Consider the following 15425-nt stretch of genomic DNA (forward strand, 5'->3'; position numbering starts at 1 on the left):
GGTCTGAATACTTATGTAAATGTGATTTCATTTTATTTGTAATACATTTTGGGGGGAAAAAAAGATTTGTCATTATGGGGTATTGTGTGTAGATTGATGAGGGGAAAAAATGATTTAATCCATTTTAGAATAAGGCTTTAACGTAACAAAATGTGGAAAAAGGGGTCGGAATACTTTTTGTCAACCTTTGCACACCTGGAATGTACACTATTTGCACATTATTCTTTTAAAATTCATCAAGCACTGTCAAGTTGGTTGTTGGTCATTGCTAGACAGCCATTTTCAAGTCTTGCCATAGATTTTAAAGCCGATTTAAAGATGCACTATGCAGAAATCGCTCCGCCATTTCCTGGTTGCTAAAATTGTAGTAGTTTGCTTAATTTCAGTTTATGTGACAAAACAAGTATAGTTTATAGAATCATTGCAGGGCTCGACATTAACACTGGAAAGAGGAGTTTCCATGTACTCGACCTGTCGACGCAGAGGGAGATATCATGTACTGCTCAACATGTCAGATTTCCCCAATATATCAGACATGCAAGTTAATCAAAAATAGTTTAAACTGTTCTAGCGAATGTTGATTATAGCAACCCGGTACCGACTGACAGGTGAAAAGGCCAAGTTAGCTAACGTTAGAGTCAATTAACCACCAACAGGTTACATTGATATGCTAGCTATTCAGGGACAGTTTGGGATTTTGGCAATGAAGCACTTTATCTACTTCCTCACAGTCAGATGGACTTGTGGAGAACATGTGTATGTCTGCATGCAGTTTGAAGGTAGCACAATTACTCACTAGCGTTATTGCACTAACGCTAGTTACCATTAGCTAGAAAAACTACATCTAACCAGAGATAGTTTTGGGGAGATGGGGAACTTCTATGGAATCGAATTAATGCCCAATATGCACATTGCCCATGCGTCGTCAATGGTGCATTCTAGGCGATTCTGGGACAATGAGAGCTCTCCTTCAAGGAGTGAATGGGAATTAATTGGGCGCTAGCTCAGAAACCCAACATTAGCATGACAACATAGCTCCACAACCGCGTAACGCAGCATGACAACGTGACATCGATTGGTCGACAGTCTGCTGGTTGGGGCATTACACATTTCTCCATTCATTGCCCAATGGAATTCCTATATATGGTCTAACATCTAGACTAGAGTAACCAAATGTGATAGTGGATGGCCTAAATATTTGTTTTTGCAGCTCTGTAGTAGAGGTCGACCGATTAATCAGAATGGCCGATTAATTAGGGCCGATTTCAAGTTTTCATGCAACCGCAACATTCAAACGAGGCTACAAAGAAAACTAATGGGACTGTAGCGACTGTGTTGACATCAAAATAAGGGGGGTGAACTAGGTTTCTATTCAAGCGTTGATCGACATGGTAATGGCTTGAGAGTATTGGAGAAAAGTTGAAAAAACTGACCCTCCGTTACATCTTGAACTTGTCATGTCATAACGTACAGCACACATAAAGCAACTATTTCTGTCTTATAATCTCTCTCCACCAGGTGTAGCACTTCTATCATCCTTTAAAATCAAGAAATGGACAGTTACGGGGGTAAGGGAGGATACCTAGTCATTTTTTTCATCATCATTGCATGCGATCATCATTCTCAAAGCCACTGTTTACTTCTAAGATCACTTTAGCACCGCCCTAAAAACCCGATTCAAATTCAACACAAACCTTTAAATAGGTATGTAATGACATATTATATAAACTCTTTATCGTGTTTTATTTACATTTTAGGCGATAAGGTGATAGGTTGGACAGATCGAGTGAAAAAAAGCCATTTTCCAACACAACATCTCTCCTTCTCACTATCACGCATTAGTTTCGCTTCCCCAACCGCCATTTTTAAAAAGACCTGACGGGGCTCATTGTCTGCTTGAATTATGCAGAAACGGGCAACATTTAGGACATGTAATTGATTCTGTTGGAAAGGGGAGAAATTGTGCTTTACAATGGTATTGACATTACAGTTGATCTGGAAGTATTTTTTTTTTTAAATAAGGGCAATTGTGCGTACCAAGGCGATGTACGAGTTTACGTTACATTTCTTATTTTGTCAAAGTCGTTTTCATTGCAAGCTAAAGTGTACTGTTAGCTAGATAGCTTACGTTACGTGTATTATCTTTGTGGTAAATAGTATTCGTATTGCATAGCAATTTGCATTGCTAGTTATAGCCTAACGTTAGCTAGGTAGCCAACATTTAACCTAGTTGGTTAGCTACCTCCAAATTCATGCATGGTAGTAACATGAGTTGGGATTATAGTTAATTGTTTAGCTAGCTAGCTAACCATTGCAATGTACTGTTTACACCTTCTGTATCCTGTGCATGTGACAAATAAACTTTGACTTTTATCTGATATAGTATGTGAAGAAAAACATGACCTGCACCAAAGTCAGATTAGGATATAACGGTAGGCCAACAAGACAGTGTCCCAAGTTCTAAAATTCTCTGGTAGAATGCCCTGCTTTTATTTCGACACACGTCCAACTGTAAGCTATTTTCTGTAATTGGCTCGCCATTAATTTGTAAATAATGATCTTTTTTTGTGTTTATTTTCCTGTAATAATTAATACAAATGAGCTAAAGTGAAGACGTTGTCAGCTATATGATATGGTCATTAACGTTAGCTAGCTATCTAATAAGCTAGAACCTAACCAAAACATTGAAAGTTGCTTTCAGTTGCCTGGTTTGCTAGATTGACATATACTAAATAAATGTTTAAACAGGTGGATTTATTGGTGTTAAAATACACCAATTATGCTATTTTGGTGGTCCAAAATAGCCTGTAGTTTTTGTGTTTATACTCTTTCATAACGACAATGACAAGTTGGATGTCAGACGACGGTAGAAGGTTCATGATGTCACTACGACAGCTGTCGATTGACATAGTATAAACCAGCCTTTAGTCTTGAAATCTTTGGTTGTTTAGTACATGGCCTAACGTGAACATTTTCTCAAAAGTGGGGTTACAAGTTCATCAACTTTCAAAGCAGAATAACTTTCCCATTGTTCCTCAACTGTAGTGTATGATATACCATGTTCTTGTCTCTACTTTTACCCAATGTAAAAAACACCATTTCAAATTTTGCTACATAAGACCGAAAGCCGGTGGGTCACATATAGGCTGCCTACTATAGGCCTACTTCCTGTATCTCTCTTCCAAGAGAAAATTGACCTAGGGGTATTCATTATGTCTTCTACAATTAGCCTCATCTAAGACTACTCATCCCCACATCGTCTTTTCAGTGAAATCGGTGCAAACGCACGTCTCGAGATCGGTGCTCATGCACTGGGAGGGAGCAAGCGGTTTTAAGTTCCCGCTGAGTCTAAAATTAAACTGTCGATATGACTCTGGCTTCTTAATGTGCTAAGATAAGCAGCTGGTGTAAAGTCATGGGTATAGAGATAACCGATGGTCAGCTGGATTCTAAACTTAACCTCCTGAGCTGCAGTATCGTAACATTCTGTACATGCACATGTCATATCAAGACACAGCACTTCATATTCTGTGTACTGTATAAAATTCAAAGAATAAATATCTAGCCCAGGGGTTCTCAAACTTTTTTCCCCAGGGACCCCTTTTTCACATTTGAAAAATGTCACGCCCTCTTATTGTTTATTGAGATCGCCTATACTACCAGCTTGATTTTGTTTAGTTTTAGGGACCTAAGAAAATGTTGTTTTGAGACTCATGAAATGATTTAGGTAGGCTATTTAATGATTATAATAATTATTAGATAAATAAGGAAATTAATCTCTGGAACCGATTTGCCAAATGTTATTCTGCTACCAAATATGTATTATTATGAATTTATATGAACCCTGAATTTATTTATCCTGTATATACTCTTTTACAGAGAGTGAGTAGATCAATTTGTAGTGACAAAGTCATATAATGTATAAGATTACGACCCAATCAAAGTCCAATTCTTTGACTCCTCGACTTTAGAAAGGTTGGCGCGGGTTGGCGCCCCCCCTTGGGTTGTGCCGTGGCGGAGATCTTTGTGGGCTATACTCGGCCTTGTCTCAGGATGGTAAATTGGTGGTTGAAGATATCCCTCTAGTGGTGTGGGGCTGTGCTTTGGCAAAGTGGGTGGGGTTATATCCTTCCTGTTTGGCCCTGTCCGGGGGTATCATCGGATGGGGCCACAGTGTCTCATTATGTCTCAGCCTCCAGTATTTATGCTGCAGTAGTTTGTGTCGGGGGGCTATGGTCAGTTTGTTATATCTGGAGAACTTCTCCTGTCTTATCCGGTGTCCTGTGTGAATTTAAGTATGCTCTCTCTAATTCTCTCTTTCTTTCTCTCTCTCGGAGGACCTGAGCCCTAGGACCATGCCTCAGGACTACCTGGCATGATGACTCCTTGCTGTTCCCAGTCCACCTGGCCCAGTCCACCTCCTTGCTGTTCCAGTTTCAACTGTTCTGCCTGCGGCTATTGAATCCTGACCTGATCACCGGACGTGCTACCTGTCCCAGACAGCTCAGGGATTCAATCTTACAACCTTACGGTTAACTAGTCCAACGCTCTAACCACCTGCCTCACGAGGAGCCTGCCTGTTACGCGAATGCAGTAAGAAGCAAAGGTAAGTTGCTAGCTAGCATTAAAAAAACTATCAATTAATCATTATCACTAGGTATAACTACACATGGTTGTGAATTTTACTAGTTTACCTAGCGTGTCCTGTGTTGCATATAATCGATGCGTTGTGCATTCGCGAAAAAGGACTGTCGTTGCTCCAACGTGTACCTAACCATAAACATCAATGCCTTTCTTAAAATCAATACACAGAAGTATATATTTTTAAACCTGCATATTTAGCTAAAAGAAATCCAGGTTAGCAGGCAATATTAACCAGGTGAAATTGTGTCACTTCTCTTGCGTTCATTGCACGCAGAGTCAGGGTATATGCAACAGTTTGGGCCACCTGGCTCATTGCGAACTAATTTGCCAGAATTGTACGTAATTATGACATAACATTGAAGGTTGTGCAATGTAAAAACAATATTTAGTCTTAGGGATGCCATCAGTTAGATAGAATACGTAACGGTTCCTTATTTCACTGAAAGAATAAACGTTTTGTTTTCGAAATGATACGTTTCCGGATTCGACCATATTAATGACCTAAGGCTCGTATTTCTGTGTGTTATTATGTTATAATTAAGTCTATGATTTGATAGAGCAGTCTGACTGAGCGATGGTAGGCACCAGCAAGCTCGTAAGCATTCATTCAAACAGCACTTTCGTGCATTTTGCCAGCAGCTCTTCGCAATGCTTCAAGCGTTGTGCTGTTTATGACTGCAAGCCTATCAACTCCCGAGATTAGGCACGTGTAACCGATGTGAAATGGCTAGCTAGTTAGCGGGGTGAGCGCTAATAGCGTTTCAAACGTCACTCGCTCTGAGGCTTGGAGTAGTTGTTCCCCTTGCTCTGCATGGGTAACGTTGCTTCGAGGGTGGCTGTTGTCGATGTGTTCCTGGTTCGAGCCCAGGTAGGGGTGAGGAGAGGGACGGAAGCTATACTGTTACACTGGTAATACAAAGTGCCTATAAGAACATCCAATAGTCAAAGGTATATGAAATACAAATGGTATAGAGAGAAATAGTCCTATAATTCCTATAATAACTACAACCTAAAACTTATTACCTGGGAATGTTGAAGACTCATGTTTAAAGGAACCACCAGCTTTCATATGTTCTCATGTTCTAAGCAAGGAACTTAAATGTTAGCTTTCTTACATGGCACATATTGCACTTTTACTTTCTTCTCCAACACTTTGTTTTTGCATTATTTAAACCAAATTGAACATGTTTCATTATTTACTGGAGGCTAAATTGATTTTATTTTATTTATTATTATTCACTGGCTTCCAGTTGAAGCTCGCATCCGCTACAAGACCATGGTGCTTGCCTACGGAGCTGTGAGGGGAACGGCACCTCAGTACCTCCAGGCTCTGATCAGGCCCTACACCCAAACAAGGGCACTGCGTTCATCCACCTCTGGCCTGCTCGCCTCCCTACCACTGAGGAAGTACAGTTCCCGCGCAGCCCAGTCAAAACTGTTCGCTGCTCTGGCCCCCCAATGGTGGAACAAACTCCCTCACGACGCCAGGACAGCGGAGTCAATCACCACCTTCCGGAGACACCTGAAACCCCACCTCTTTCAGGAATACCTAGGATAGGATAAAGTAATCCTTCTCACCGCCCCCCCTTGAAAGATTTAGATGCACTATTGTAAAGTGGCTGTTCCACTGGATGTCTTAAGGTGAACGCACCAATTTGTAAGTCGCTCTGGATAAGAGCGTCTGCTAAATGACTTAAATGTAATGTAAATGTATTGATGTATTATATTAAGTTAAAATAAGTGTTCATTCAGTATTGTTGTAATTGTCATTATTACAAATAAAAATGTTTAAAAAATTGGCCAATTAATCGGTATCGGCTTTTTTTGGTCCTCCAATAATCGGTATCGGCGTTGAAAAATAATAATCAGTCAACCTCTAATATAGACAGGTGTGTGCCTTTCCAAATCATGTCCAATCAGTTGAATTTACCACAGATGGACTCCAATCAAGTCGTAGAAACATTTTAAGGATGACCAATGGAAACAGGATGCACTCAATTTCAAGTCTCAGCAAAAGGTCTGAATACGCTGTATTTTTTTGCAAATACTCTGTTAAGTAATTGCAAATTATAAAAAACTTTGCAAATTTTGCAAATTATAAATTTTGCAAACCTTTGCAAATTATAAAAACCTGTTTTCGCTTTGTCATTATGGGGTATTGTGTATAGATTGGAGTATTTTTTTTATTTAATCCATTTTAGAAATAGGCTGTAACGTAACAAAATTTGGAAAAAGTCAAGGGGTCTGAATACTTTCCAAAGGCACCGTATAGGCTAATAGGCCTAGGTTACGCTATTATATAGATTACCCTATAAGACAAATGAAGCAGCAGGCCTATACATATAGTTTATAAACGTACCAGATGTAAAGGAAACGCTTGAACTGGATTCCCCACATTCTGATCATGACAAGAAAGAAAAAAACTCTCGGGGGAGGATTTATTCTGGGCTGTTCAGACAATCCAGTAAATGTAGAGGAGTTAAGATGGAGCGTTGTCTTGTTAATAATACGGATTGGAAACAACTTCAGAGCGCAAGCTAGCACGTGCCGTAGCTAGCTGTTAGCCAGATATATGCTAGCTTTACCTAGCAATAATGGAATCTCCGTCAAAGTTGACACCAACAAAATTGATATGTGGCGTCTGTCGACTTTGTGGCAAGAACTTAATCTCGAAGAAAACAGACACTATAGGCATCTGCTATATGTTTCACCGGGGAATGTAAAATGTGAGGCACATGTCATTTGCCCATGAAAACTTGATGTTTCCGGTTTCTTCTGACCCAGCTGAATTTATGGATGTGACAATCTAACTTGTTATCTTGAAACCTTACTGATTAGCTGCATAATCAACTTGCCCTGGGGATTGTCATTTCTAGATGGGTACCGAGTGATTGCATTGTAGCAATATAATGTAGCCTAGACAACAAATAAACTACAATACTCACAGTGGCACAGAAGAGTAACAAGGTATAGCCTACATCCAGTAGGCTGAGATATTACGTCAATCTTAGATATAAAATATTACTTACTCAAATATTGATATTATTGTAGCGACCCGCACAGACAGCTGTGTGTTATGTGCTAGGCTAGGAGGTGGTTGTGTTGTACTGACCAGTACCCGGTGTTCGCGGGGTCCGACATGTCAATCAACCTGCTATCTGCCAATCACGGGAATGCCTGGAATGTTCTGATGCCGGGCATCCTGGTGGTTGGCGGAGTGGCGTGGAGGGGGGTTGGGCATTGGAAGTTAAGACCAGGTTCAGCCTTTGTTCTCTCTCTCTTACGTCTGGGCTTCACAAGAGAAGGTCACGATTGGCTTGTGGGTTATCTGTCATCTATTTGGCGTGTGCTACGGCCCAAACAGTAGCCTGTGTAAAGTTGGTTCAATAAACCGTCAATTCGCAAACTCAAGCCTCTGTCTGGACAATTGTTCATTTATGATCTAGTCAGGTCATTACATTGGTGTCAGAAGTAAAAACGTTGATACAAGTTAGCCAGCTAGCTAGCTGACTTATGTGGCTAGCTACCGTAGGTGAGAACGGGATTGAAAATGCTTCGAGGGAATCCGAAAGTGAAGGTGGAGGTAGGGGACGATTATGGCCAAGGAGGTGCGTGTGAACGGACGTCGGGGTTCTGTCTGAGGAGATCGCCAGGGCGTCGGAGCGCAGAGGCCGCTTGAGGGAGGACGTTAGAGTGATGGCGGCTGAAGCGGGCAGGAGTGCTTCGTCGAGTGTATTTCGCGCGGATTCTGGTGGGCGGACCGAAGTGGCGACGTCGACGCGGCGTGACGAGGAATCTGGGGCTCAGGATGTAAACAAACATGGCGGCGCCCAGCTCCCGGCTGCGTCCGTATCTGTTAAGACCCCGAAGTATTCCGGTAAGGCGGATTGGGAAGCTTTTCATGCTCAGTTTGAACTGTTAGCTCATTTTAGGCGGTGGTCGGATGAAGAAAGGGCACTGCAGTTGGCTTTATGCCTCACGGATGAAGCTCTGGCCTGTTTGATATTGATTAGCCCCGAGGACAGGCATGATTATGGTGCTCTAGTGGGAGCACTGAGGAGGCGCTATGGACAGTGTGTACAACCCGGGCTACTGCGCTCCGAACTGAGGAATAGACGCAGGCAGCCTGGAGAGCCTCTACGGGTGCTAGCTAATGACATTGAGAGCCTCTCTCGGCGGGCATATGCTCACATGCCCCCCTCCGTGCAGAGCGAGCTAGCACGGGACCAGTTCATACAGGCGCTCTCCCCTACGGAGCTGCGCATACAGACCCAGTTGGCTCATCCTGAGTCATTGCAGACAGCCTTGGAGATGGCTTTGGAGAGGGAGCTGGTGTGGGCTGGGGCTTCAGCTGGGGCTTTGGTGGGGGTGCAGGGAGACACACCCTCTGTGCGAGCTGGGGGCAGAGCAGCCCGGAGCCGGAAAAGCCTGCTTGGGTGGCCGAAATGACAGAACTCATTCGGGCTGTGTCGCTACAGGCGGCACGAAACACAAGCCCTGGTCCCAGGGTCTGCTGGGGTTGTGGCCAGCCAGGCCATCTGCGCCGAGATTGCCCCATGTCCCCCAGAGCTCAGGGAAACGGCTCGGGGTCCGCATAGACCGGGTAGTGCGGACCCCTGGCTTTCTATCCCAACCACCATCATCTTCAGGAGGAGCCCACCGGCACAGACGGGAAGCAAGGCTCCACTTCCCCCAGAAGCAGACGAGGGCAAGCGGATGGAGCCTGTTGTTGTGGTGGGCCGGACCTGTGTTGGGGACTTTTGTCATGTCCCTGTCACTGTGGAGGGGTGCCCTGCTCCGCCCTGGTGGACACTGGGTCCACAGTAACCCTGGTGAGACAAGATATTGTGCCAGGTTGGACTCAGTGTGAGCCTACAACTGTGCAGCTCCGCACAGTCACAGGTGAGCTGGCACCCATGAAAGGGAAGGGAATAATGACTCTGACAGTAGGGGGCAGGACTGTGCGTCATCCTGTGTGGGTGGCGGCTGTGCAGGACCCTTGTATCCTGCGGTTGGACTTTCTTAGGAGCACAGGCTGCCAGTTAGACCTAAATAGGGGCACACTGAGCTTCCAGGGAGGGACGGAAGTCACCATGGCCCCCCCTAATGTCACATTCACTCAACCCAACAAACCCTTTACTCCAACAGTTAAAGCAGCAGAGACTCATGGCTGCGCCCCCTCCCCCACAGCTGTGTGTGACTTTTCCCCAGTCCCCCTGTCACCTACGGCGGTGTGTTACATTCCCCAGCTACCTCCATGACACAGCCCTCTGTGAGCCCGGGCCGCACCCCCAGCCCAGCTACCCCAGATGGGAGAGGAGAGGACACTGTCTGCAGTGAGGGAGATATGGGGGAGGAACTGTGTTGGTCTTGACCCTGAGCAGCAGGAACGGTTGTGGCAGTTGCTGTTTGAATTCAGAGACAGCTTTGCGTTGAGTGAGGAAGAGGTGGGTCAGACTCTTCTGGTGCAGCATGAGATCGACACAGGTGATGCTCGACCCATCAAGATGCGTCCCCGCCGTATCCCGCTGGCACGCCAGGAGGCGGCAGACAAGGCTGTGTTGGAGATGCAGCGGGCAGACTTCATTGAGCCCTCAGACAGCCCCTGGGCGGCGCCAGTCGTCATGGTTCCGAAGAAGGGGGCAAGCTGAGGTTCTGTGCGGACTACAGGCGGCTGAATGAGGTAACCAGGAAGGACTCATACCCCATACCACGTATCGATGAGTCGCTGGACCTGGTTAGGGGTCCTCCTGGTTCTCCTCACTAGACCTCCGCAGTGGCTACTGGCAGGTGCCCCTCTCCCCAGAGGCCAGAGCCAAAACTGCGTTCTCCACTAACAGAGGACACTGGCAGTTCAAGGTCCTGTGCTTTGGCCTGTGCAACGCTCCAGCTACTTTTGAGCGTTTGATGGACAGGGTGCTGGATGGCATCCCCCGACAGCAGTGTCTGGTATACCTCGATGACATCCTGGCCCATGGCAGCTCCTTCCAGTCAGCCCTGGGGGCGCTACGGCGTGTGCTGGAGAGGGTGGCTGCCGCAGGTCTGAAGCTCCACCCCGAGAAGTGCCACTTCATGAGGAGAGAGGTGTCCTTCTTGGGCCACCGAGTGGGGAAGGAGGGGATCAGCACCATGGAGGACAAGGTAGGGACTGTCAGAGACTGGCCCACCCCCACCGACCAGCGTCAGCTGAAGAGCTTCCTGGGCCTGGCCTCGTACTACAGGAGGTTTGTACGGGGCTTCTCAAGCGTTGCTGCTCCACTGAACCGCCTGCTGCCGAAGGACAAGGCTTTCACTTGGACAGTGGAGTGTGAGGAGGCGTTCAACACCCTCAAACGTGCACTGATCGAGGCCCCGTGCTCGCCCCCTGACCTCACCTTGCCCTTTATCCTGGACACAGACGCGAGCAATGTGGGCATGGGTGGGGTGCTGGCCCAGGTGGGGCCAGAGGGGGAGAGAGTGGTGGCGTACTTCAGCAAAACATTTGACAAACATGAGCGCCGCTACTGTGTCACCCGGCGGGAGCTCTTTGCTGTTGTGGCTTCCGTCAAACACTTCAAGTACTACCTGGGTGGTCTGCCCTTTACTGTAAGGACTGACCACTCTGCTCTCCAGTGGCTCATGTCTTTCAGAGAGCCAGAGGGGCAGGTGGCACGCTGGTTGGAGGAGCTTCAGCCGTATGACTTCACGGTGGTGCACAGGGCAGGGGCACGCCACTCCAACGCCATGTCCCGTCGGCCCTGTACTGCAGATGGCTGCCGCCACTGTGAACGGAGAGAGGGACGGAAGAGAGAGCTGCGGGCAGAGGAGGGTGTCTGTGCCACAGTGTGTCGGGCGAGTGGGCCTGTCTGCTGTGAGCTGCAGACTGTCGACATGGCTGAATGGCGGCAGCAGCTGGGACGGGACACAGACCTACAGCCAGTGCTACAGTGGGTAGAGGGGCAGGTGAGGCCACCATGGGAAGAGGTGACAGCGCTCTCACTCGCGACCAAAGGGTTGTGGTCGAAGTTTGAGAGACTGCGGCTGGCTGATGGCGTGCTACAGCGGGCATGGAAGGAGTCAGCTACGGGAGAGGAGAGGTGGCAGGTGGTGGTCCCAAAAGCATTGCGGGAGGCTGTGCTCCAGAGTACTCATGGGGGGGTGGGGACTGGACACTTTGGGGTCACAAAAACACTGCGCCGTCTCCGTCAGGGCTTCTACTGGGGGCAGCACAAGAGGGATGTGGAGGACTTTTGTCGCCGCTGTGACAACTGCACAGCGAGAAAGGGCCCCCCAGGCCGCTCTCATGCTCAGCTCCAACAGTTCCCAGTGGGGGCTCCCATGGAGAGGGTGGGAGTGGATGTAGTTGGGCCGTTCCCCACCACAGACAGTGGAAACCGCTGGGTGCTCACGGCCATGGACTATTTCACAAAATGGCCCGAGGCCTATGCTCTGCCTGACCAGGAGGCAGAGACCATCGTCAACGCCCTGACAGCGGGGATGTTCAGCAGGTTTGGAGCTGCAGAGTCCATCCACAGCGACCAAGGCAGAAACTTTGAGTCCCGTGTGTTCGCCACCATGTGTGAGAGGCTGGGTATGCACAAGACCCGCACTACTCCTCTCCATCCTCAAAGTGATGGCCTTGTGGAGCGCTTCAACAAAACGCTTGGACAGCAGCTGGCCATCGTCTCTTCCAAACACCAGCGTGACTGGGACAAGCACCTGCCTATGGTCCTCATGGCATGCCGCTCCGCTGTCCAAGACTCCACCTCCTGCACGCCTGCCCTCCTCATGCTGGGGAGAGAGATCCGCACCCCTGCGGAGATGGCATTTGGTCGGCCCCTGGATAGCCCTCATGTTCCTCCGGGGCCGGAGTATGCCCGGAGACTCCAGGACCGCCTGGAGACAGCCCACACCTTCGCCAGAGAGCAGCTGGTGAATGCAGGTGTGAGGCAGAAAGGAACTATGACGTGCACACCCGGGGAAGGCACTTTGTGGCTGGGGAGCTGGTCTGGGTCTACAGCCCCTAAGGAAAAAAGGCAGATGCCCCAAGTTGGACAGTCACTGGGTGGGACCCTGCAGTGTCCTGGAGAGGGTAGGGGAGGTTGTGTACCGGGTGCAGCTTCCTCCCAGGGGAGAAAGGTGGCACTGCACCGGGACAGGTTAGCCCCATACAGAGGGGCCTCTTCTCCCCAAACCCCAGGAACCCCCACAATTCCCCTCTCTGGCAATGACATTCTCCAGGCACCCACCCTCAGGTGCCGCAGACAAGGCTCCAGACAGCCCACTCCCCTGTCTCCCCCTGTGTCACCGCGTGGTTCCCCAGAACCACGGACTGTATTACCCGTTCCCGCTTCCTTGTCCCCCATATCCCTGCCTTCATCCCCTGGTTCCCAGAGGGGCACTCTGCGACCATCACGGCCACGCAGGCAAAGGAGACCTCCGGGTCGCCTCAGAGACTTTGTTTGTTCCCTCGGGGACGAGGGACTTTGTGGTGGGGGGGCTGTGTAGCGACCCGCACAGACAGCTGTGTGTTATGTGCTAGGCTAGGAGGTGGTTGTGTTGTACTGACCAGTACCCGGTGTTCGTGGGGTCCGACATGTCAATCAACCTGCTATCTGCCAATCACGGGAATGCCTGGAATGTTCTGATGCCGGGCATCCTGGTGGTTGGCGGAGTGGCGTGGAGGGGGGTTGGGCATTGGAAGTTAAGACCAGGTTCAGCCTTTGTTCTCTCTCTCTTAAGTCTGGGCTTCACAAGAGAAGGTCACGATTGGCTTGTGGGTTATCTGTCATCTATTTGGCGTGTGCTACGGCCCAAACAGTAGCCTGTGTAAAGTTGGTTCAATAAACCGTCAATTCGCAAACTCAAGCCTCTGTCTGGACAATTGTTCATTTATGATCTAGTCAGGTCATTACATTATTCAGTGAGCAATAATATATTTATTATAGACAATCATTCATGCAATGCATCCATTTATTGGGGTGGAAGGTAGCCTAGTGGTTAGTGTGTTGGACTAGTAACCGGAAAGTTGCAAGATCGAATCCCTGAGCTGACAAAGTAAAAATCTGTTGTTGAAAATAAGAATTTGTTCTTAACTGACTTGCCTAGTAAAGTAAATAATATTGTTTCCAGATAGCATCTCAAATTCTTACCAGGCCATCGGATGGCATCTCCAGGGGAGTCAATTGGGTATGGAAGGGTCGCCAACACAAACTATTTGCAATAGAATACTAACATAATTTCAATCCTGATTAAATGCAGTTTAGCGGTACAACCCCGCTGACTTTAGGACCATGCGGACGCCTGGGAACAGGAGGGAAGGCTGTTTGTAAGGCAGGCTTTATGGAGAGAGCATCGACGCATATGCTGGGAACAGCGTAACTTTTTATCTAAACAGTTCAGAGATAAAGATGGCTGTAGCTAGGTAACCCCCTCCGCATACCATAGCGTAAACTGAAATGACACCTCTGGGCATCTCAAATCATCCCTTGGCCATAGACTACTCATTTGCCTGCCAACATCCTAAGAAAGTCTTAAATTGTTCTAGGAAAGGAGTTTGATCAATCGGAGGTTCCTGTATATTAGTAAAGGGTCACCAGAATAGTGATTGAGGATGAGCAAATACAGTCTACAAATACATAATCTGTTGTGCAGGTGTCCCATGATCGGCAGAGAAACTATACAGATAAATTAGCTTTATGTCAATGGGAGCTGGCCATCTCTGCTGATTGCAGAATTATTCTCATCCATCTAACGTTATAGCTAGCTTCAAATATTAAATTGAAACTGTCAGTGAGTCCCAAACAACTATGTAATTGTGTGGTTAAAAAATAGATGCCACCATTGTGTCCAAATTATGCGAAAGTGTACAGCTACCAAAGATGTGTATATACATTGACCTAGCCAGGTAGTTAGTTATTTAGCCAGCTAGCTAGCTAGCCAGATAGCATGCTAGCTACGGCCCCCGTTATTATCATGCAGAGTAGCCAGACCCCACAAAAGCAGGCAACACTTCCAGTAAGCTAAAGTGGGATGGCACATAGCCAAACATGCATGAATAACAATATCATATTTGCAGACGTCTCATGCTGGAAAGAACAATAGTCTGATACAACCCTGTTATTTTAGGGGAAAAGGATAGAAGGGTAAGGTAGCTACCTTATTTTATCCAGGCAGTTGTGGCTAACGTTAGTGCTTGGATCAGCCGAAACAAATGGTGATGATAAACCAATAACCTATGCACAGTCTCGCGTGGTTCTATGATGTTGGGGTAAATGCTAACTTTCAATAGTGAAAGGTAATAGGAAATCCTAATATTTCATGTAGCTAGAAATACACATAATTATGTCAATATTTTGTCCTATGGCGTGCTCTCAGTTCCTGAGAAAGCGTCCAAGGGTGGGTGAAACCAATTCCTCGATAGGTGTGCATGAGTTGTAAATAATTGAATGTGTATTTATCCCTTTACGACAAATACCGGACGTATTGCGCATGACATTTTCAGATATTTTTTATTGTTCACATTTTTATTATTTGGCCATTGTAGAGAACGAAACGGTATGCTTTTACAATAAATATAAAAATCACAAACGTTACTGCAGTTGCTGTTTCAGTGCATACAGGAGACATGGCAACCTACGCATACCACAGAGTTTCTATACGCAGAGTCGCAACATCGCGAGATTTCCGGGAACGACTACAAAGCAGATCAGGTCGGGGTTTGAGAAGTGAACAATTATTCCTTAGTTCTTAGGTTGTGCCTTTAGATTTCTAGAAAACTATGTTCGAGTCAATGTCTTATG

At 46.9% G+C, this 15425-nt stretch overlaps 1 protein-coding gene across 1 annotated transcript in view; it reads right to left on the reverse strand.

The window, feature by feature from the left end:
* The window catches only part of ttll7 (tubulin tyrosine ligase-like family, member 7), a 145886-nt gene extending 130853 nt beyond the window's left edge, over window positions 1–15033 (reverse strand). Inside the window, exon 1 of the mRNA XM_029677049.2 lies at window positions 14782–15033. The gene's annotated coding sequence lies outside the window, so the exon portion shown is untranslated. The remainder of the gene's footprint in view (window positions 1–14781) is intronic.
* Window positions 15034–15425: the final 392 nt, after the last annotated feature.

This window comes from Oncorhynchus nerka, linkage group LG13 (genome assembly GCF_034236695.1).
Source record: "Oncorhynchus nerka isolate Pitt River linkage group LG13, Oner_Uvic_2.0, whole genome shotgun sequence".
Taxonomy (NCBI): Eukaryota; Metazoa; Chordata; class Actinopteri; order Salmoniformes; family Salmonidae; genus Oncorhynchus; species Oncorhynchus nerka.